This window comes from Rhynchophorus ferrugineus, unplaced genomic scaffold (genome assembly GCF_030347505.1).
Source record: "Rhynchophorus ferrugineus isolate W39M unplaced genomic scaffold, kcgeb_rfMv2 rfM14, whole genome shotgun sequence".
Lineage (NCBI taxonomy): Eukaryota > Metazoa > Arthropoda > Insecta > Coleoptera > Curculionidae > Rhynchophorus > Rhynchophorus ferrugineus.
In genome coordinates this window covers 768,028-790,574 of record NW_027472593.1, presented here as the reverse complement: position 1 = coordinate 790,574, position 22,547 = coordinate 768,028, and the positions used below count along the sequence as shown (strand labels likewise).

The 22,547-nt window shown below is 32.2% G+C and overlaps 3 pseudogenes across 1 annotated transcript in view; all 3 read right to left on the bottom strand.

Moving 5' to 3' along the window:
- LOC143205649 (eukaryotic translation elongation factor 2-like) overlaps positions 1-22,547 on the bottom strand; it is a 497,146-nt pseudogene that overhangs the window by 274,779 nt on the left and 199,820 nt on the right. The gene's annotated exons all lie outside the window — the stretch shown is intronic.
- Positions 12,385-17,998, bottom strand: LOC143205760 (eukaryotic translation elongation factor 2-like; annotated as a pseudogene).
- LOC143205759 (eukaryotic translation elongation factor 2-like) lies at positions 18,038-22,130 on the bottom strand (annotated as a pseudogene).

Sequence of the window (22,547 nt, the reverse complement as noted above, 5' to 3'; positions counted from 1 at the left end):
GACCTATGTGGTAATTAGGCACGTGACAATCACCAAAAAGCAGAAGCATCTGCTGAATATCTAGAAAATACTTTCAAACCAAACGAAACTAATATTGAACATATTTTGCCGGATATAGAAGCTGAAAATTCGATGATTGAATTAGTGACGTCGAAAGAGTTAAACAAAGTTATTGAAACTGACATTAACCCCAGGAAATCACCAGGCTACGATTTAATAACAGGAGAACTACTGCAAAAACTACCAAGAAAGGGAATTATAAAACTCACCAACTGGATCAATACAGCATTTAGATTAAAACATGTCCCAGACATTTGAAGATTGAGGAAATTATAATGATCCCAAAACGTGGGAGGTCCCCAAACGAAATAAGAGCCTATAGACCTATATCACTGCTGCCAGTAATATCTAAGGTTTTTGAGAAACTCCTGTTGAAAAGGATAAAACCGATCATATAAAGAAAAAAATCCTAATACCAACACACCAGTTTGGGTTTTTAACAAGCACTCAACAATTGAGCAGGTCCACAGAATAACAGATGTCATTGAAAAAGCCTACGAAAGTAACAAAGTATGCTCAGCTATATTTTTAGATGTAACACAAGCCTTCTATAAGGTTTGACATGAAGGCCTTGTGCATAAACTACAGAAAATACTACCAAAACAACACACCTAACTATTAAAATTATACATTACAACCAGAATGTTCAGAGTCAAACTAGAAGAAGCTTACTCTACAATAAAAGAAGCTAAAGCAGGTGTACCACAAGGAAGTGTACTGGGATCAATGCTTTATCTGCTCTACACTTGTGTTATACCTCAAATGGAAAATATTACGAAGGCTACATTTGCTGATTGATACTGCGATTATAGCTGTCGTAGATAATACTGAAGAAGCCTCACGAAAATTACAACAGGCAAGTGACAGTTTAAATAATTGGACACAAGCATGGAAAATAAGAATTAATGAAAGTAAATCTGTACATGTGCAGTTCATAATATAAACAGACCGTACAAGCACCAATAAGTTTAAATAACACTATCTTTCCATATAGCAACAACGCTAAACATCTTCGAATGAATCTCGATGCAAAACTTCGCTGGAAGGAACATATGAAGAAGAAAAGAAACGAACTGGAGTTGAAAAATAGGAAAATCTACTGGCTAATTGCAAGAAAATCACAATTAACAGTATATAATAAATTGCTATTATATAAGCAATTACTAACACATATATGGACATACGGAGTTCAATTATGGGGATGTTCTGCAAAGAGTAACATAAATCAAATAAGTTTTTCAGAACAAAGTCCTGAGAGGTATTGTGGGTGCACCCAAATACCATAGGACCTGTTACCTACATCAAGACCTTCAGACACCCACAGTCAGTCAAGAAATCAAGAGAATTGCAAGGGAGCATGAGGAAAGATTCCATTCTCATACGAATATTGAAATATTGCAACTATTGGATATCACCGGAATACGCCACAGACTCAAAAAAATCAAATCACCTGATCTTGTGTAGCGTTATGTAGTGAGGTGCATATATTAAAAAATTCAGCAGTGACACGTATTACAATATATACACAATATAGTAATTAAATAATTAAAAAAATGTTAAACATACAGCCTATAATACCCGGAAAACCCATCGAACTATTCGCAGCAATATATATACTACATGTAATTATTGTATTATATTATATATAATTATGCAATTATCAGACCTACTGGACTTTTACATTTCGGAGGGCATCTCTTCAAATCAAATACAAATCGAGAGATTTTGCGAAGTATCATTTGATCACACTCCAGTGCTGTTAGCACTAGGTGCGACAAATCTGAAAAAACAAACAAACCCAATTCTACTAACACATTTACTAGCAGAGACCCGTTTAGTCTTATAATGCAAGAACGTATAACCTATTCCAACCGAGAGTTATAGGATCTACAATAGATACAAATCCTGTTCATAAGGCCGATGTTGCTGTAAATCAGATTTTTCCAATGGAAGTTGCCATAGAAATTTATATTAACATCAATCCTAAAAAGGCTGGTTAATAAAAGAGCTTCCACGAAAAGTAACAATCATGTTGACATTGCTTATAAAACCTGATAGACCAGTATACCAAGTTAGATCTTACCAGCGTATTTCGCTGTTACCTACGATATCAATATTATATGAGAAACTGCTGTCAAAACGCATTAAGTAATTTATAGAAATACCAGATTTCCAATTTGCAGTTTGAAATCACCACTCAAAAATGGACCAAGCGCATAGAGTGACAGCGGTGATTAAAGAGGCATTCGAAGAAAAGAAATACTGCCCTGCAATATTACTGGACGTCTCACAAGCTTTTGACCGGGTATGGCATTTGGGATTAATATACAAAATGAACAGATTGCTTCCGCCCAATATTTTGAAAAAATTTAGAGTTTTAGATGAACGAGCAATCTAAGTTGTCTAACTAAGGCTATAGATAACGTACAAGTAGCAGTAAAAAAATCTACAAATGGACTAGAGAAAAAATATGGCTTAATCGCTCCAAATCCGTCCATGTTAATTTTGAATTGAAGCAAAATGACAAAAACATAATTATATCACTAGACAGATGCTGAAAAATATGGCGTAATCGCTCCAAATCCGTCCATGTTAATTTTGGATTCCTGATTCAAGCAGAATCAGCTAAATACGTCGAAATACGAATAAATATTTTTTTTAGATTTATATTTAGGTTAAACTAAAAACCTCATGTTAGACAAAAAGCAGAGCAGGTTAGACTCAAAGTCAAGCAATTGTATTGGTTAATTGGAATATACTCTCTACCTGACCTAAAATCAAAGAGATTGGTTTATCAGTCAATCATAAAGCCAATTTGGAACCATGGTGCGCACATATGGGGTTGACAAATGCCATATATTTATAATACGCCAAACATCAAACAGTTTTGCGAATAATAATCAATGACCTCGAAATCAAATGGTTACAAGAAGTGATCCAAGATTTCGCCTTGAAATACGGTTACATAATCACAGTAACGTGGAAGCTATACAGCTATTGGACAACACGCAGGAAATCAGAAGATCGAAGCGAACCAAACCACAGGGACTTGTTTAGTGTGTATAAGTGTATCAGTGTATAGGTGTTATATTACCCATAATTCATAATTTAAGGCAAGTCAATAATAATAACTGTGTGGTTGCTTCTGTTAATATAAACTATAACTAAAATTAATATAACAATAAATTAAACACTAATCATTATTGTATGTCACTCGAACGTATTCTTTCGGTGGCGGCTATTCCACAAACAAGGAACCATTCAGAGCGTATTCTTGAAACGTAGATACGGCTCCGTCAGACAGATGGATCATGTGTCGTTCCCTACATATATAGAAAAAATTACAAATATTCCACAATAACGACAACTTGGCGTTACCACCGGCAAGCCTTTTGTCAGATCTGATATATTGATTGTTTTGATTAAATCGTTCTGACGAAGAAACGTCTGCAAGTCTTAGACAATAGGTCAATTGTAAGTTTATCAAATTCTATTATTAAATAAAAGTGAAAAATACATCAAATTAGTAAAATGATATGAAATATTATTTAATAAATCCAACTCAATCTGGCCATACTTTATATTTCGATAATGCAGTTAGTGTAATTAACATGTTTTTCGCTTGAAACTTAAATATTCTAAATGTAGAACGTACCATACAATTAGACATAATTCCTAAAATTGTTATTAAACTTTTAAAATTAAAATTGGCCCCAACGCTTCTTTTAGTGAAGAAAATATTGCTTAAAATGACGAAATTGCAGTAGAGCTAGATCAAATTTTTATCCCCAAAGCTTTATGGTAAACGAATATCCCCAGACGGCATTACAACATTTCATATAAGTAATCTGTCGGTATTAAAATAATTTGTGGATTCGGGAGCTTCTTTATTTTGAATTATTCTTTTTTTATAGTAAAAATGAAATAGAAAAATTTAATATACTTGGAATAAATGTAACCTCTATTACATACTCTCACAGCAAAAATCTCTTAATATGTTTTCAAAAAATCTCCTTTCGATGGTATTTAGGATTTATATTTTCTAGTTAATGTTTTTCAGGTTTTGAATTCTCATGGCTTATAAGCGGGGAAAGCTATCAACTATTTTTAATCAAAGACAATCCTCGTCCAAATATTCATCCAATTCAAAAGATACAAAGAAGCAAATTAGGTGAAACAAATTTTTAACAAAATATTTAAATTTTGATTTACAACATAAAATTAAATATGTACATATATATGTTTTGGCATTGTTTTGGATAAGGATGAACCTTTGACTTTCAGTTGTAAAATAAAATATCACATAAAAACAAATTTTGAAAATCCCAAAATTACTAAATCTATGGGTGCTGTTATAACCTAAAACAAGAAATTAAAAATCTAATTAAAAAGTTATTTGATTAGAGAATATTAGAATATCACCATGGAATTCTCCAATTGGGGTAGTGCCGAAAATACTTGACCAACTAAGAAAATGAAATCCATGGTAGATTTCGTATATCAAGAAATGAAAGTGAATTTTAAAAAAATATATAGGTCTTATTGATATTCTAAATTTGTTTAAAATTTCTATGAAATTGTGAAACGTCTTAATTCCATATTTTCCAATTTTAAAAAAATTCTATAGGTCTTCTTGATATTCTAAATTTGTTTAAAATTTCGATGAAATTGTGAAAACTCTTAATTCCATATTAAAAAAATAAGAACATATTTTGAAAAATGTAAAAAAATTATAACATCTTATAGAATTTTAATGTATCCTAACTTTGATAAACAATTCATATTAACAACAGATGCTTAAAATTTTGTAACTTGTTTAATTCTTGATTTTAATTAATTTAATTAATTAGTTTAATTAATTAGTTTAATTCTTCCGACTTGAGGGATAATGGTAAAACGGAACGACCGGGTAGCTTCTCGAATATTAACAAACACGGAAATTAAATACTAAACAATTGAAATAGGATCATTGTCAATTGTTTGGAAAACTAATCCTTTTAGACCTTATATTTTTGGAGTAATATTTCAATTAGCCACAGATCAGAAATAATCAAAATCTCGAAATACAAAGAAAAATATTAATAAACTATATTTAAAATTATTTTAGTTATAGTCACACAGTAGTCGTATATTGTAGGCAAATTTAGATTATTTGCCTTAATACATTTTAGTTCCATTTATTCATTTATGGTTTTTTGCTGCTGGTGGCACTAAACTTATTTTTGTTTCTGTGAAATATGATAAATAATCCAAATGAAATCGAAGCGCCCTAAAGGTTTAAATGTTAGAAATCGGAAAAATGAATAAAACGAAACTCAAACTTTTAATACAAATCCTAGTACTATGCAAAACTATATTTATATTGCTTAAAACTATATTATATTGCGATATTTTAGTATTTGAAAAATCTAATTAACAGAAAAAATTATTTAGTATGTTTGTGAATTAGGTTAACGTATTGCAGACTTAAGATAAACTGCAATATTTCAATATGCAGCTAGCCGCAAATCTGTAAATCCTCCACTAAACTACATGTAAATAATAATTCTCATTCTCATTCTCATTCTCATGATCTGTCGTCAATTTGCCCTCGAATGACAGATTTTAAGTGGTGTTTCTATCCTTTAGGAGATGTTTCTGCACCACAGTCATCATTATAATGAAATGCTATGTCTTGTCATCACACAACAGAGTAGGAATAGGGATTTTATGGAGATTTCTTTTGTTGTGTAGTAGAACAATTAGTATTATTTGGTTTAAAATTTTTTAACCAACAACTAATTTCAGCATGGGCCTTTTTGCAATGATTGAGTACAAACGGATGACTTCTTTCTTGATTTAAATTAACTATTCGTATATTCCCAGAATTTTTTATTTCTATTGCCGCTTCACCGTAAAAAGATATAGTCCGTATTCAATGTTATTTAATACAGTGCCTCAAATTAGGTCGTTGTGGTAAATGAATCAAGTGAAATTTTCCATAATCACTAAGAGATGGGCTATAAGAAAATATAGATCGGTATTGTTAACCAATTACATAGAGGGCACCTGATTCGCTCATCGAGGCAGACGTGGTATCGGGACCGAGCGATGGGAATGCTGAGAAGTACACTTTTTGGATACAAAGGCCGACGTCTTGAGGAGAAATCATATAGTTTCTTAGAGTCTCTCGAAGAGTATTTTGCTGACGTAGTTGATATACGATTGTTATTGTAATCATCGTTGCAACACCTAGTATATTATCAAGATAGTGACCATTATAATATTTGTAGAATATTTGTATTTTATTTACCAAGAAATAAAAGTATTTCATACAGGACATTGACGCCAATTCAGATAGTTGTTGCATTATAGGCAAGTTAACTCGGAAATTATCTGTTAGTAAACCCAAGAATAAGGTCTGTTACATATTTTTCCTGTACTATTATATATAGCTTAACATTCAAATAGTAACTATTTACTGTATAGCATGTACCGGACTTTGACAGATTGACTTGCTTTAACAATTATAATGTTATCACTTACCCCTAATTTTTAGTTTAGATTAATTGCATATCCAAACCATCCTAGCTTGTGCACTAGAAGCACCAGATGAGGAATTTTACCACGCCATACAGCATTTTTACGCTAATTCAGTAATTTCTAGCTTCTGTTCTGATAAGACGACAAGCAAAGTTTCTACACAGTCTGATTTTACCATTTTTGTTGGGGATAATCCATCGGCTATTTTATCACTGTCACCACTTATTTTAATACAGAAATTCTTATTTAACTCACTGTTATAACCTCAGCACAGATGTTATAGTCTTTAAAATGTTCATTATATTCTAACCTTATTTGTTTAAATAAGAGGCCTCTATTGGTCCGACAGGTAAGACAAGCCAATGCGTTTCGATCAACGAACTAACGGAGACTGTTCTGGAACCATTCGGTGGTGCGGCACGGGAACATATCGACAACGTGCAGTCGACCTAATATTATTTTGATCTCGAATGGAAGTTGTTGAATAATATTTCCAACTTCTAGTGTCACATTCCCGCCGTGTTAATTTGTTTAATTTTATGTATTTCTTTCACTTCCAAGGTCAACTATTAAAAAAAGTATATGGATATAAGGGATGAATAAAATATAGATATATTTTAACAGCTACTGCTACTGGAAAATACTTCGATATTTCACAAAAAATATGTAGATATTTTTAATAAAAAATGAAAATATTGGTATGTAGGCCGATGTTCTGTAAATACTGTAAAAAGTATATTAAAATATGGAAATATTTATAAACCTTTAAAATTAAGTAGCGAGGTAAACCTAATTTTTAAAATTAAATATCCTTTTTCAATGTATATTAAAAATAATGTAAAGGATTTTATTATGTTTATAGAATGAATATTGTGAAAAAAAAATTGCTCCTATGAAATATTTTAAAGTTTAAGTGCGTTTATTTATGTGTGAATCGCTTATGATATCACTCAAATTTATTCCAAACTTTCTTAAACATGCTGCAACTGTTATTGTTGTAAGTGTTGTTCGATTATGTTTTACATTTTGGAAATGTTTTTTTTTCAGATCGTGTTAGAAATAAAGTCAGTATTTTAAATTAAGATTTAACATACACACAGGGCACGGCCCAAAAAATATCGATATTATTTAAATATTGTAAAATGTACATTAAAGTATCGAATTTATTAATAAATCTTTTATATTAAGTAGTGAAGTGAACCAAATCTTTTAAAATTAAGTACCAAATTTAATTGTTTATTAAAAATGGTTAGAAGGTTTTATAATATTTATGGAATACTTTTAAAAAATATCGGTTGACGTAACTATCGATATATCGGAGGTTACAATCGATTTGGTTTCGTCATATCTAATTTATTCTTTGATCTTCAGTATATGTAACCAATAAGAAAACATAAAATATTTTGACAAAAGAATTTGATAAACAATATTTGCTACCTTGAAATATTTTAAGTGCATTTATTCACTTATAAACGTTTATGATTTAACTTAAAAACATATAATACAGAAATTTAAACAATGGAGATATTAAGAGACTAATATATGACCAAAGAATTTAAAACTAATACTTACCGATATTTTACAGTCCCAATGAAAAAGTTATTTGTCTATACAATAACTCACATCACATAAGAGTATCAAGGATGGAATTACATTTGAAGAATTACATTACCTACATACATTTGAAGAAGTGCAAAGCTGCTAACAGCGGGAATATTGTACTAGTCCCTTGTGATTACAATACATGTCACCGTGTATTATTTATTAAAGAAAACCAATACAGTACTTTTTTATATATTAGTTACACCATAGTACCTGCCCCGATAAAAATTGTATAGAATTGCAGCTAATAAAAGAAGGCAGTGGAGTTGAAAAGGTGGTAACACCTCTAGAACCTATTAAACTTGTACCAGTTGATGATAGTTGGGATAATGTAATTTATGATTTTAATAAAAGAATATAATGCAGAGCAATATTGTCTCGAACATAAAGTATTGAGAAGTTTAGACACACGGTCTGCTTTAAAGAGACGGAATTTTCAGAATTCTGAAAGACAGAGAACAGGACAACTTACAGACACTGCCGTATCCAATAAATCCAAATTGAATAGTTGTCAGGATCGTGAAAATGTAATATGAAGTTTTGAGTTCTTCTTCAAAAATTGGTTTCTTTTAGACAAACGTACCACAAGCACCAGTGGTTTCATCACAAACAAAGACAAAACACCTGACGCAATAAGTGATATAATAATGAAAAATTGGAAAAGTCCAAAAGCTATTTTATCCAAACCAAATAAATTATGTTCTATATTAAAATTTTATTATAAGTGTGCGATATGAAGTGTTTATGTAATTTGTGTTTATTAACTATATGTCATTGACTTATGCAGTTGACAAATTTTTTAAGAGATAAATAGTTTATTCTTTGTAAAACTTATTCTTATTCTATTTTTTTATTGTTAACATATTCATTGATTTTTTTTATTTTATTACTTCGTTTATCTCATCATTTGGTGTCTTGATATGCCAATAAGTAGAAGCCTTGTTGAGTACCAAGTTCTGCTTGCTTATGATTAAAAACTAGATGACTAAAAATAATCAAAATAATAAGAAATCTATATACAAAACTACATTCCTCCATAGAAAATGCCGCCATATAACCCAATTTAATTTCAAATGAACATTGGATCAATTAGAAGACAGCATTAGATAAATGTGTGTTATATTTTTAAGGGGGATAAATTCTCCAGAAATTCATTTTATATTGGTGTTATGCGCCAAAAGTGATAAGCTATAAAATACATAGTAAGATATTAAACACTAAATGTATTCAAATTATTTTTTGTCTTTCCGCTCAAAGTAGTTTTATCAAAGAGGTTGGACAGTAGGAGGTAACAAGTGTTCGATTGTTTTACACAATGAAAATATTTATTCTATTCTCAGATCGTATTAGACATAAAGTCATTAATTTAAGATGCGATTCAGAACACAAATCCACAGAGCAACTGGAAAGAACATCGTATTTGTAGTACAAATATATAGTTATATTTAAGAAAGTAAAGAGGGCTTGCAAAAGGGGCATACCTATGTGGGATACTCAAAAACCGGGGGCCATTACGAGCGACGTTACTATGAACGTTTACGGCCAGGCTGCCAGCACAGGAGTAGCCAACCAATCTGTGGTCACCACAACAGACGTGGATAGGTCTACATTACGGACGAGAGTAGCAGACACGACATGCATATAAATGTCGGCAGCCAGCCCTCCATTCCATGGGATACATGCAATCTGACGAACAGGAAGCTTTTCCGCCAGCAGTATAGAATAATTCAAAAATTAGGAATAGAGTTGACATCGTTTGATCAAAATATATAGATAATGTTTATGTTAAGTTCATAGTACCACCGAACTCCTGCCCGAGCAAGACGTATATTATAAGGATCATAAGAAAAAAAAAAGAAAACAGAAAAAGAATCATTGAATATACCAGGATATTAAGAGAATTTAAAATGGTGTCTGGCAGTCGGACCTCACCGAAGGAATAAACTGCAGGTCACCCCCAAAAAGTAAAAAAATTTATTTCACAGAAGTTATAAAATACACAGTATGGAAAGTATAAAATGGAACTATAAAGAAAAAATCATCAACAAGGTAAGACATTTTAAAAGATCAAGTAGCTAAAAGTATGTCTCCGTTATAGAAAAACCAGAATAAAAACCACCATATTCCAAGAGCAGGCCGGAGTGAAGTCTTGCAAGGTCAGGGTGGCCGAATGTTAGACACAAATAATTGATTAGAGACGCCTATATGGTAAATGCGCTTTTATGCACGATTGCATAAATAAATGTTTTGCTGCCCTGAAATACAAATATGTAAAACGCTACGGGGCAAGCTCGAGTTAAAGCCTCACGGGCACGATGAAGATTCCAGCTTGATTAATTCTGTGATGTGGCCATAACCGACTTATTCATAAAGTATAAATACAGAGCGGCCCAGTTGAACTCAGTATTTTAATTGCCCAATTACCTTCATCAAATCTGTTCTAAAAATATTATAATGGATGCACATCGCCTGTAGAGTAATTTTTTAACTTTGTGTCATTTTTTATGGTCAAGCATTAAAACAAGTCATTTTTCCAAAAAATGTTTTAATTAATTATAAAATCTATGACAAGAAATATAATAGTTTATTGATGAATTAACGTTTGAAATTTAAATACTAAAAACGTTGATAACATGAACTCGTAATAAAAATAAATATTTAGCTATTGAACTTTACGATTCATATGAATGCTACAAAAAGACAACTTAATAAACCTAACAAGTTCACGGTAAGATGGAATGTATTACCTTACTTCAGTTATCTGGTATCTTTATGGACTCATTCTTCTACCCACGCCCACCACACCTCTATCGGGTGGACCTTAAAAATGGACAAAACTGTCCTCTCAAGTTCACCGAACAGCGAGTGATTCTTATAGCTGTATTTTACGCCTTATTCCAGACCAGGCTCTAGCATACATGTATACCCAAATATATATTAAATTGCTCATCCTTTTTCCAAAGTACTGTCAACCCCTACTGTCCAATTCCCCAATTCTCCTATAATTCGCTTTCTCCAGCAAGTTTGGACTCCCTCAAGTTGTTATATTTGGGAATTAAAAAGCAGATGCAGTCTGCCGTCTACTCTCTGATGAGAACGTGGATCACGCCCTTTTTATTTGTACTATAGAAAAAAAAGGATTGTCATTAACGACGCGTTTACATTTTGTCCAAGTATTGACTGAGATCTGGAAAACTTTTTTATTTTATGTGTATCCTGAAAAACAACAAAATAAAATATTAGATATGTTAAAAAAGAATTTCGTATATTAGTACAGTACTAGCTTTTATAATAAATAAATAATCTGATAAATAATTATGTTTCCAGAAAAATTATAATATTAAAACGTAAAATTCAATAATAAAACGATCGAATATTAGATACATGACTTAAGGTATGGTATTTGGTATATTTTTTAGACATATTAAACTTGAAGAAATATCTCCAAAAATTAAATTATAAATGCGAAACATTTTAAGGCATATTTTTTCAACAAGCATGTTTACACATCCAATTAAATCTATAGAAGAAATCAGGTATTTTTTTTGTTTGGTATTTTCATTAAAAGTTGAAACATTTGTTAATATAATAATTTGTTAACGATTGTTAATGTTTTATTAGTCCCCCTATTCCAAATGGCCAAAAAGTAAGAATTCTTTAAACCGAAAGTAATATACCATTAATCTAACATATCTTGCGAATGTTACAATACATATGTTAGACATATAATAATTGGGTGGATGCGCCTATATACTGAATCGGCTTCTATATTGTTGAATAATTAAATATTAAGAGTAGTTGTTTTGTATATAAAATCGTAAAACAGCTACGGCGCATGCTCGTGATAAAGCCACCCAGATAGGTTGAAGATCCCTCCCTCTTGATTCATTTATCTGTTGTGGCTTTAACCAAGTTGTTTGAAAAGTATAAATATAGATGGACTAAGTTGTATCCATTACTTTAATTGTCCAAACCCCTACAAGTCGATTCTGGAGAATTATCTGAGAATGGATAGAAATCCTAAATCAACCGGGATATAATTATTTCAACAATTCAAAATTGCTACTTATACACCGCTGTATCATCAGGTGAGGCTTTCTGCGATATCGAACGGATTTCTAACATTCAATACCAAATAAAGATGGAGTGAAAATTTAATTGTATAAAAGATTTATCTGAATTTCACACTGACAAACATGTTCAATAAGTCTGGGCTGGACGTCTGCCCAGACTACTGACCTGTTAATAATATATTAACTAATAGGCAAGCATACAAGACAACATACGACGGGTAGTAGGAATGATCTAACCGCCACCACGATGGATTCCTTTGTTACCCATTGGAATCCTGTAAATAGAATTAAGAATTAAATTCACTCCATTAAATATGATTTGAAAAAATTAATTAAGAGCGCGTTGCCATTTTTTGCTTAATAATGGGTATGATCTATAAATCAAAAGTAAATATATATATATATATATATATATATATATATATATATATATATATATATATATATCAAAATAAATCAAACAGAGACATAATTAATATCATTGTTCTTAATGTTCAAGATATCAGACAGCACATTTGTTTCGAAATTTTCACACGTCTGCAAATTTTCGTTCAATACTCTATATAGTGCGTGTTTTATTTGTTCCAGAGTACGGAAGAAATATTTAAAAATGAAACCAAAAGAACTGTACACTAACTCTCCTAATATATATCATTCTCTAATTATATATTCATCTAAATAATTTATGAGTATCCCACTAGCTGACTAGCATGCCGTTTCAATCCTCTTTAATCAATGCTATATTCACTTAGGAGACTTTGAGCTTTTTTATTGCAGAGCCTTATAAACTAACAATAGAAATAAGTCAATTCAAATCCAAACGGCATATATTTAAAAGCCTGGAAGCTAAAATACTTGGGGCCAGGAATACAGAAGAATGTGAAACCCACGATAGAAATACAAGCCTATATCTGTTGTAATTTTTGGCGATTTTGACAGGCACATCTGGTCAGATACTTCGCTGACGGTTTCACGGTAACATACTACTGGCTCGGATAAATTAACTTGAATGCTACCATGATCCCCTCCAAGGCCTTCAGACAGATATCTAAGTGGAACTCTCCGGCACCGACAATGATGTATTCGCCAGATTTTTCAATGCCACATTGTATCATAGGATCGGATTTGGCCAAACGTTTCAAACCCGAAGTCAACAAGTCAAACCTGCAAATGTTTCCAGATGGGACATCTTCATGGAAAAAAGCATGGAAACGATTTTTATGAGAAGTGGGTATCATTTTAGACACATATATCGTCAGAGGACCTTTAGGTACACAGTTCTTAATACCTTAAAACAAAAACGCGAAGTACAGTAATTTGCATATACTAAAAAATAATAAAAAATTGATAATTGTTCAGTTTATACCAATCATTCATAGTGAATCAGCATAGAGTTGTAAACCACATATAGCCATGTATAAATAAATACTAAAATTTCACGCGTTTTAAAAATTCATACATGTGGACCTTCGTATAACATTTCGATTCTGTATTTCTCAGCAGTTACAGGGGATGGCCCGTGAACGGTAATCATCTGAAGCAAAGTCTCAACAACAGGTAACCATGTCCGCCTAAATTGTTTTCCATCCTTATCCTCGTGGTCATATTTCAAGTTAGTGCGCAGTGTAGAGAGAAGGGCTTCATATTCTTCTTTCCTAAAATAAATATTTTATTTACACCCAAAAACTACAAATATATAATGCATTCTCAATATAATAGCATGTCACCATAGGATATAAAGATAGAGGTAACGTGAAAGCATTTAATACCTAGGCATATAATTTTCTTGCAACGCACTGCCAACAATATAATTATTTCCTAATTACTTAATAAAAGTTATTTTGTAATCTATGTAGTGGCCTAAATGTGCTGGAAAATTATTTTTTTTAAATAATAAAACACATGTTTACTTGCAGTTCATAATCAAGTCAAAAATTTTGTAGATGGAATTCAAGAAGTATATGCAAAAATACCTTTTGTTATCATTATCCTATTTTTGGGTTGAAATATTCCTAACCCCATAGATTGTTCAACGTCAGAAAATTTGGTAAAGTTATTCAGCATCCAACTGCAATTTCAAATGGGTATGGTCCGTATTGTTCATGAACAAGATTGGCTTAATACGTTCGTCGATAGCCTGACGTAACATAGTTTCCGTTTGTAAACACACCTGCAAATAATTCATTATTACCAAATTGTTTCTAACTTTATTCATAATTTATAGCGATTTAGCAGCATCAGTAGCACCAATCATTAACCAATGTCGGCCTGGGGCGGTTGGAGATGACATCGCGATTAATTAAAAGATTGTAAAGACACTACAAGATTCTCTTTTCGATGTTTCCTACTTTACTTCGGAAATTTTTAATAAGTTTTCTTTACCACAGAAATATATTTATATATGCATTATTTAAAATTTTAATTTTTGTTTAGTAAAATTAGTACAAAGTGAAGTAACACCAAAAATACTTCCATAATTATTTAATTTATTATACAAATAATTATTTAGGAATTTACATACCCATAACACAATCTACTACAACAAGAGCACCATCAGTTACACCAAGTGTACTACTAGGTCGGATTAAGTAACTTGAATTCTAGCATGATCCTCCTCCAAGGCCTTCAGACAGATTTCTAAGTGGAGGTCTCTGTCACCGGCAATGATGTTTTCGCTAGATTCTTCAACGACACATTGTACCATAAGATCAGACGTAGCCAAACGTTTCAAACCTGAAGACAAATGACACAGACCTTAGTAATAATCACACAATAAATGCGAACATTTGCGTACCTTCTACAGGTTTTGGTGAATCGGCCGGATTCTTGGATTCCACAGCTACACGAATTTCATGACATTCAAGATCTGCATGTTTGTGAATGTGGTGATGGTATCGGGCTTAACCAAAAATTGATCCAGACCGAACAAAGTGCAAATATTTCCAGATGAGACATCTTCCATGGCTTCTATATACCGACCAATCATGAGGATGGCATGAGGATGGATGGCAGGATAGCACCCTTCATGCCGCTGGCTAGATCACCGGAACAAACAGGACTAAAATCGTAGAAATAACCTTTATGAGAAGTGGGTACCATTATAGACACATATCATCATTTTACCGTTAGGATAACAGTTCTTAATACCTAAAAACAAATAAAGCAAAGTATAGTCATTTGCAAATATTAAAAAAATAATAAATTGGTAATTGTTGTTTAGTTTATACCAATCATTCACAGTGAATCAGCCTAGAGTTGTAAACTACAAATCTTCATGTACAAATAAACACCAAAATTTAATGCGTTTTAAAAATCCATATAGGTGACACATACCAAGAGCGGCTTCATGATCATGTGGACCTTCGTATAACACTTTCATTCTGTATTTCAGAGCAGTTACTGGGGATGGTAAATGAACGGCAATCATCTGAAGCAAAGGCCCACAAGCAGGTAACCATGTCCGACTAAATTGTGTTCCATCCTTATCCTTGTCTTCACATTTCAGGTCAATGCGCAGAGTGGAGTGAAGGGCTTCATATACTTCTTTACTAAAATAGAAATTTTAGTTACACCCAAGAACTACAAGTATATAATGCATTCTCGATATAACAACTTGTTACCATAGGATATAAAGATAGAGGTAACATGAAAGCGTTTAATACTTGGCTTATAATTTTCTTCCAATGCACTGCCAACAATATATTTATTTCCTAATAATTTCATAAAAGTTATTTTGTAAACTATATAGTGGCCTAATTGTGCTGGAAGAATTAATTTTTTTTTAATAACAAAATACATGTTTACTTGCAGTTCATAATCCGGTCAAAAATTTTGTAGATGGGATTCAAGATGTACATGCAAAACAATATTTTGTGATCATTATCCTGTTTTTGGGTTGAAATATTCCTAACCCCATAGATTGTTAAACGTCAGAAAATTTGGTAAAGTTAATCAGCATCCAACTGTAATTTCAAATGGGTATGGTCCATCTTGTTCATGAACAAGATTGGCTTAATACGTTCGCCGATAGCCTGACTTAATAATAATTTAGGAATTTACATACCCATGACACAATCTACTACAACAAGAGCACCACCAGTTATACCAACGGTATTACTGGCACCGGCAATGATGTTTTCGCTAGATTCTTCAATGACACATTGTACCATAAGGCCAAACGTTTCAAACGTAAAGTCAAATGACGAAGACCTTAGTGATAATCACACAATAAAAGCGAACATTTGCATACCTTCTACAGGTTTTGGTGCACAGCTACGTACAACGAGAGTTACGCTGAATTTCATGACATTTAAGTTCTGCATGTTTATGAATGTGGGGATGGTATCGGGCTTAACCAAAAATTGATCCAAACCGAACAAAGTGCAAATATTTCCAGATGGGACATCTTCAATGACTTCTATATAACGGCCAATCATGAGGATGGCTCCCTGAATTGTCTTCTCGTTTAAATCTTGTTTCCTGATGCCACATATTTAGGTTTTGGGATAGGAGCCTTCATGCCGGTGGCTACTTTACCGGAAAAAATAGGACCAAAATCGTAGAAATAACCTTTATGAGAAGTGGGTACCATTTTAGACACATATCATCATAGAACCAGGATTCTTCGGTTCCACAGCTACGCGTACTACGGAAGATAAGCTGAACTTCTTGAAATTCAAGTTCTGCTTGTTTGTAAATGTGGGGATGGTATCGGATTTAACCAAAAATTGATCCACACCGAACAACCTGCAAATGTTTCCAGAAGGGACATCTTCAATGGCTTCTGCATAACGACCCATCATGAGGATGGCTCCCTGAATTGTCTTCTCGTTTAAATCTTCTTTCCTGATGCCACATATTTAGGTCTTGGGATAGGGGCATTCATACCGGTGTCTACTTTACTGGAAAAAAACAGGACCAAAATCGTAGAAATAACCCTTATGAGAAATTGGTACCATTTTAGACACATATCATCATAGGACCGTTAGGATCACAGTTCTTAATACCTAAAAACAAAAAAAGCAAAGTATAGTCATATGCAAATATTAAAAAAATAATAAAAAATTGGTAATTGTTGTTTAGTTTATACCAATCATTCACAGTGAATCAGCCTAGAGTTGTAAATTACAAATAATCACGTACAAATAAATACCAAAATTTAAGGCGTTTTAAAAACCATATAGGTGACACATACCAAGAGCGGCTTCATCATCATGTGGACTTTCGTATAAAATTTCCATTCTGTATTTCAGAGCAGTTACTGGGGATGGTAAATGAACGGCAATCATCTGAAGCAAAGACCCACAAGCAGGTAACCATATCCAACTAAATTGTTTTCCATCCTTATCCTTGTCTTCATATTTCAAGTTAATGCGCAGTGTAGAAAGAATATTCTTCTTTCCTAAAATATAAATTTTAGTTACACCCAAGAACTAAAAATATATAATGCATTCTGGATATAACAGCTTGTCACCATAGGATATAAAGATACAGGTAACATGAAAGAGTTTAATACCTAGGCTTATAATTTTCTTTCAATGCACTGCCAACAATATATTTATTTCCTAATAACTTCATAAAAGTTATTTTGTAAACTATATAGTGGCCTAATTGTTCTGGAAGAATTTTTTTGTTAATAATAAAACAGATGTTTACTTGCAGTTCATAATCAAGTCAAAAATTTTGTAGATGGGATTCAAGATGTACATGTAAAACGACCTTTTGTAATTATTATTCTGTTTTTGGGTTGAAATATTCCTAACTCCATAGATTGTTAATCGTCAGAAAGTTTGATAAAGTTATTCAGCATCCAACTGCAATTTCAAATGGGTACGGTCCATCTTGTTCATGAACAAGAATGTCTTAATACGTTCGTCGATAGCCTGACGTCACATAGTTTCCGGTTGTAAATTGTTTCTAACTTAATTCATAATTTATAGCGAATTAGATCAGTAGCACCAATCATCAACCGATGACGGCCTGGGGCGTTTGGAGATGACATCACGATTAATTAAAAGATTGTAAAGACACTACAATATTTCCTACTTTAATTCGGAAGTTCTTAATAAATTGTCTTTACCACAGAAATATATTTAGATATGCGTTATTGCATTTGCATTGAATTGCATTATGCATGTTCTTTAGTAAAATTAATACAAAGTGAAGTAATACCAAAAATACATACATAATTATTTAATTTATTATACAAATAATTATTTAGGAATTTACTTATCCGAAACACAATCTACTACAAGAGCACCATCAGTTATACGAAGGGCAGTAGTTACTTCAGAACGGAAATCTATGTGCCCAGAGGAACCAATCAAATTAATCAAGAAAACTTTCTATTCTTTTTCGCGTTAATCAATATTATTTATGAAAGAAGTTAGTATTTTTGTTATAACAAATACCCAGTTTTATTTTAAAGAGATAAAGCTTCAGAATCACTAATCAAAATTATCACATAAGTTCAGTGGTTTGTAAATTTCGTCGTTCAATATTTCAAAAGACTACATATTCTTAATATGCTTATAAATCTGTCTTGTTAATTTTTTCCGGTGTCTGTAAAATGTATTTCTCTAACTTTGGTATCAGCAATAATAACAGTTTTTGCTACTAAGGAGTCTGTTAAAAATGATTTTCCGTTATCAGCGTGAGCTATGACGGATATATTACGGATGTTTCGTTTTTTGACCATCATGGCACAAATTTCATCTGCTGTAAAATTCACCTATATCAAAAATAAATGTCAAGAATTCGTAATGTTTAAAAACATAAAACAAATTTCTGTAATAACAGAAGAGAGCTCATACTATTGTTTGTATATTGAAATAAAGTTTAACCGTCTGGTGTATTTTATGCTATTGATTTAAAATGACATTTTCTTGTAGTTATTAAACTAAGTGTCAATCCCATGTATATTCTTACCATATTTGAAATAACTGGAGTAATAAAAATAATATAATTCTCAATTTTATAATAGAAGTCTATTCAAAATAATTTATTGTTAACTAATTCACAAATATGTAAACATTTAAACTACATAGTTACTATATATAGATACTATTTAGTTACTATATATATTATATACATTATGCATTTCATACTGTTGTGTAATGTTCAAAATCGAAGCAGTCCAACTAACAATCCATTTAATACCAAATTAAAACGAAGCAAGACAACACCCGGTTAATATTTTTATTCAGATTATTATCTTTCTTTCTTAATTTTTAAGCAGATCTTCAGTAAACTGAAAACTGTGCGGATCAAAAGTTCCAACATATAATGTATTTTGGGGCATTCCAATAGCGATGAGACGTAATTTCACATTTCATGTTCCAGGAAATTGCGAAAAGTTACAAATGTAAATTGTGCTGCTCTCTCTGTTATATCTCTTCGTGGTATATTGTATTCCTTTTAGTATTTTGTAGAAAATTGTCTATCTGTAGTCATGTCTGTGTAGTAGTGCGTCTGTAGTTGTTTGTTTATTACGAGATAACGCCAAAAGCATTTTTAAAATTGTATCCGTTATGATCAGAACTTGAGTATAACCCTTGTTTTTGATCGAAAGACCCTCATAATCAATATCTCAAGCATATCAACATATTTTTCACTCTTCATGGAATTTTCCCAATATGCATCACATATACAACAACTGCTGCGAATACATCTTAGGAAAACGAATTAAAGGAACATTTTGACGTTTTTAAAACATTTTTTGTATTTCTTCGCCATCCATATTAATACTAATCGTCTATATTAATATACTTCAGACCTATCATAGTTTTCGGAATATAAATAGGTCATACCTTATTTCCAATCCATCAGTAGTTTTATATATTTTAAAATTGGTTTTACTGATCACATCCCAGTTTATGACGACATCTAATTCCTGGAGCAAAGCCTTATCATGTACAACAAATATATAAAAATATCAATTGGGCCGCCCGTAAAACTCCTGTAAGTTCACAGGTGCGGACATTGAATACCCTCTTTGTTCCTTGACTTGAAAATATCTGCATCATAAGCTTTATGTCTGTCGATTTCTCGGAAATTTGTTGTTTGTAGGATGTTTCTGCACCACTGTCATCATTATAATGAAATGCTATGTCTTGTTATCACACAACAGAGTAGGAATAGAGAATTTACGGAGATTTCTTTTGTTCTATAGTAGAACAATTAGTATTATTTAGTTTAAAATTTTTTAACCGACAATTAATTTCCGACAGAACAGGAAGAATGAGGGACGGTGATTTGAACTTGCTTAAAATTCTTTTTTTTCTTAATTTAAATTAACTATTCGTATATTCCCACAATTTTTTATTTCTATTGCCGCTTCACATTAAAAAGACATAGTCCCTATTCAACGATTCTGAATACAGTGCATCAAAATATGTCGTTGTGGTAAATGAATCAAGTGAAATTTTCCATAATCACTAAGAGATGGACCGTAAGAAAATATATATCGGCATTGTTGACCAATAACATAGAGGGCACCTAGTGACTCATTCGCTAATCGAGGTGGACGTGGTAACGGGTCCGAACGATGGGAATGCCGAGATGTACACTTTTGGATACAAAGGACGACGCCTTGACCGGAAATCATATAGTTTCTTAGAGTCTCTCGAAGAGTATTTTGCTGACGTAGTTGATATACGATTGTTATTGTAATCACCGATGCAACCCCTAGTATATTATCAAGATAGTGACCATTATAATGTTTGTTGAATATTTGTATTTTAATTACCAATAAATAGAAGTATTTCTTACAGGACATTGACACCATATCAGAGAGTGGTTGCATTATAGGCAAGTTAACTCGGAGATTATTTATAGCTAACTCAAGAATAAGGTCTACTACATTCTTTCCCTCTACTATTATATATAGCTTGACATTCAAATAGTAACAATGTACCGGATTTTGATAGATTGACTTGCCTTAACAATTATAATGTTATCACTTAGCCCTAATTTGTAGTTTAGATTTTTGACAAACAAATTATGACATCATGATTGACGGCACAGCTTGTGCATTAGAAGCATCAGATGAGGAAGTTTACCACGACATATAGCATTTTTACGCTAATTCAGTTATTTCTAGCTTCTATAATGATTAGACGATAAGCAAAGTTCCTACACAGTCTGTTTTTACCATTTTGACGGGGATGGTCCAGAGGCTATTTTATCACTGTCACCACTTATGTTAATAAAGTAATTCTTATTTAACTCACTATTACAACCTCAGCACAAATGTTATAGCCTTTGAAATATTCGTTATATTCTAACCACATACACTTGACAGGATAAGAATCCCACTTCTGATGTTAGTAATTAAGATAAAAAGGCCGTATTTGTTTAAATAAAAGGCCTTTATTCGACCACAATACTAGTTTATTGGTCCGACAGGTAAGACAAGGCAATGTGTTTCGATCAACGAACTAACGGAGACTGTTTTGGACACAACCGGATAGAAACGCAGGTCAAACTATTATGTTAAATACGAGTAGGACAAGAAGTTTGGTAGGTGTAGGTTCTGGTAATATTTTGCGAATATACTCATAGATAAATATAAATTTAACTTCATAGGAAGTTTTGGCGTAATGTTTCCCACGTCCAACATGTAAATGTCGCTACCTTTAACACATTCCTTGTTTTATTCGCTATGCTAAGAGCCGCGACGGAATCTGATTCGTTCATTTCGTTCTATGGTTTGTTTATTTTGCGCACTATTTTCAATGTACCCTACGTAGAGAACAGTGTGGTCAGCTTTTTATAACGTTTATAGATTAATTTATTATTTTATTTTATTACTAGGTGCAAGTCCGTAGCTGAAATGCATTCCCATTCTAGGAGGTGTTGTGTGCCCGGATGCATAGATAGTGAGGAAAACATAGGTTGTGTAATAATTTTACGAAGTTTTCACCAGAAGTCCACCAGTGTTTTCAAGTAAACTATGGTCCTCTGAATAAATGGGAAGCGTGTTTATTTAATGAGATTAATTTTCAACATTGCGATGGTCAATTTGGAAAACTTTTATTCATAGAAGGCAGAGATACGAAGATGTTGTTGGAGGACTTTCTACACATGTATGATTTTCTCAAATTCTGCGCTAGATTTATGTTCGCTTTAATTAATAACATGCACAATGACATAAATGAGGATTCCTGCGGATTTCTACAAATTTACGAAAACAAATTTGTACCCTTTGTGGTAAGAAATGGCGAAAAATATTCACCGATGTTCTGTTTCGAAGGAACCTGCTGGCAGCTGAAAGACAAGTTGGTGAAGGTC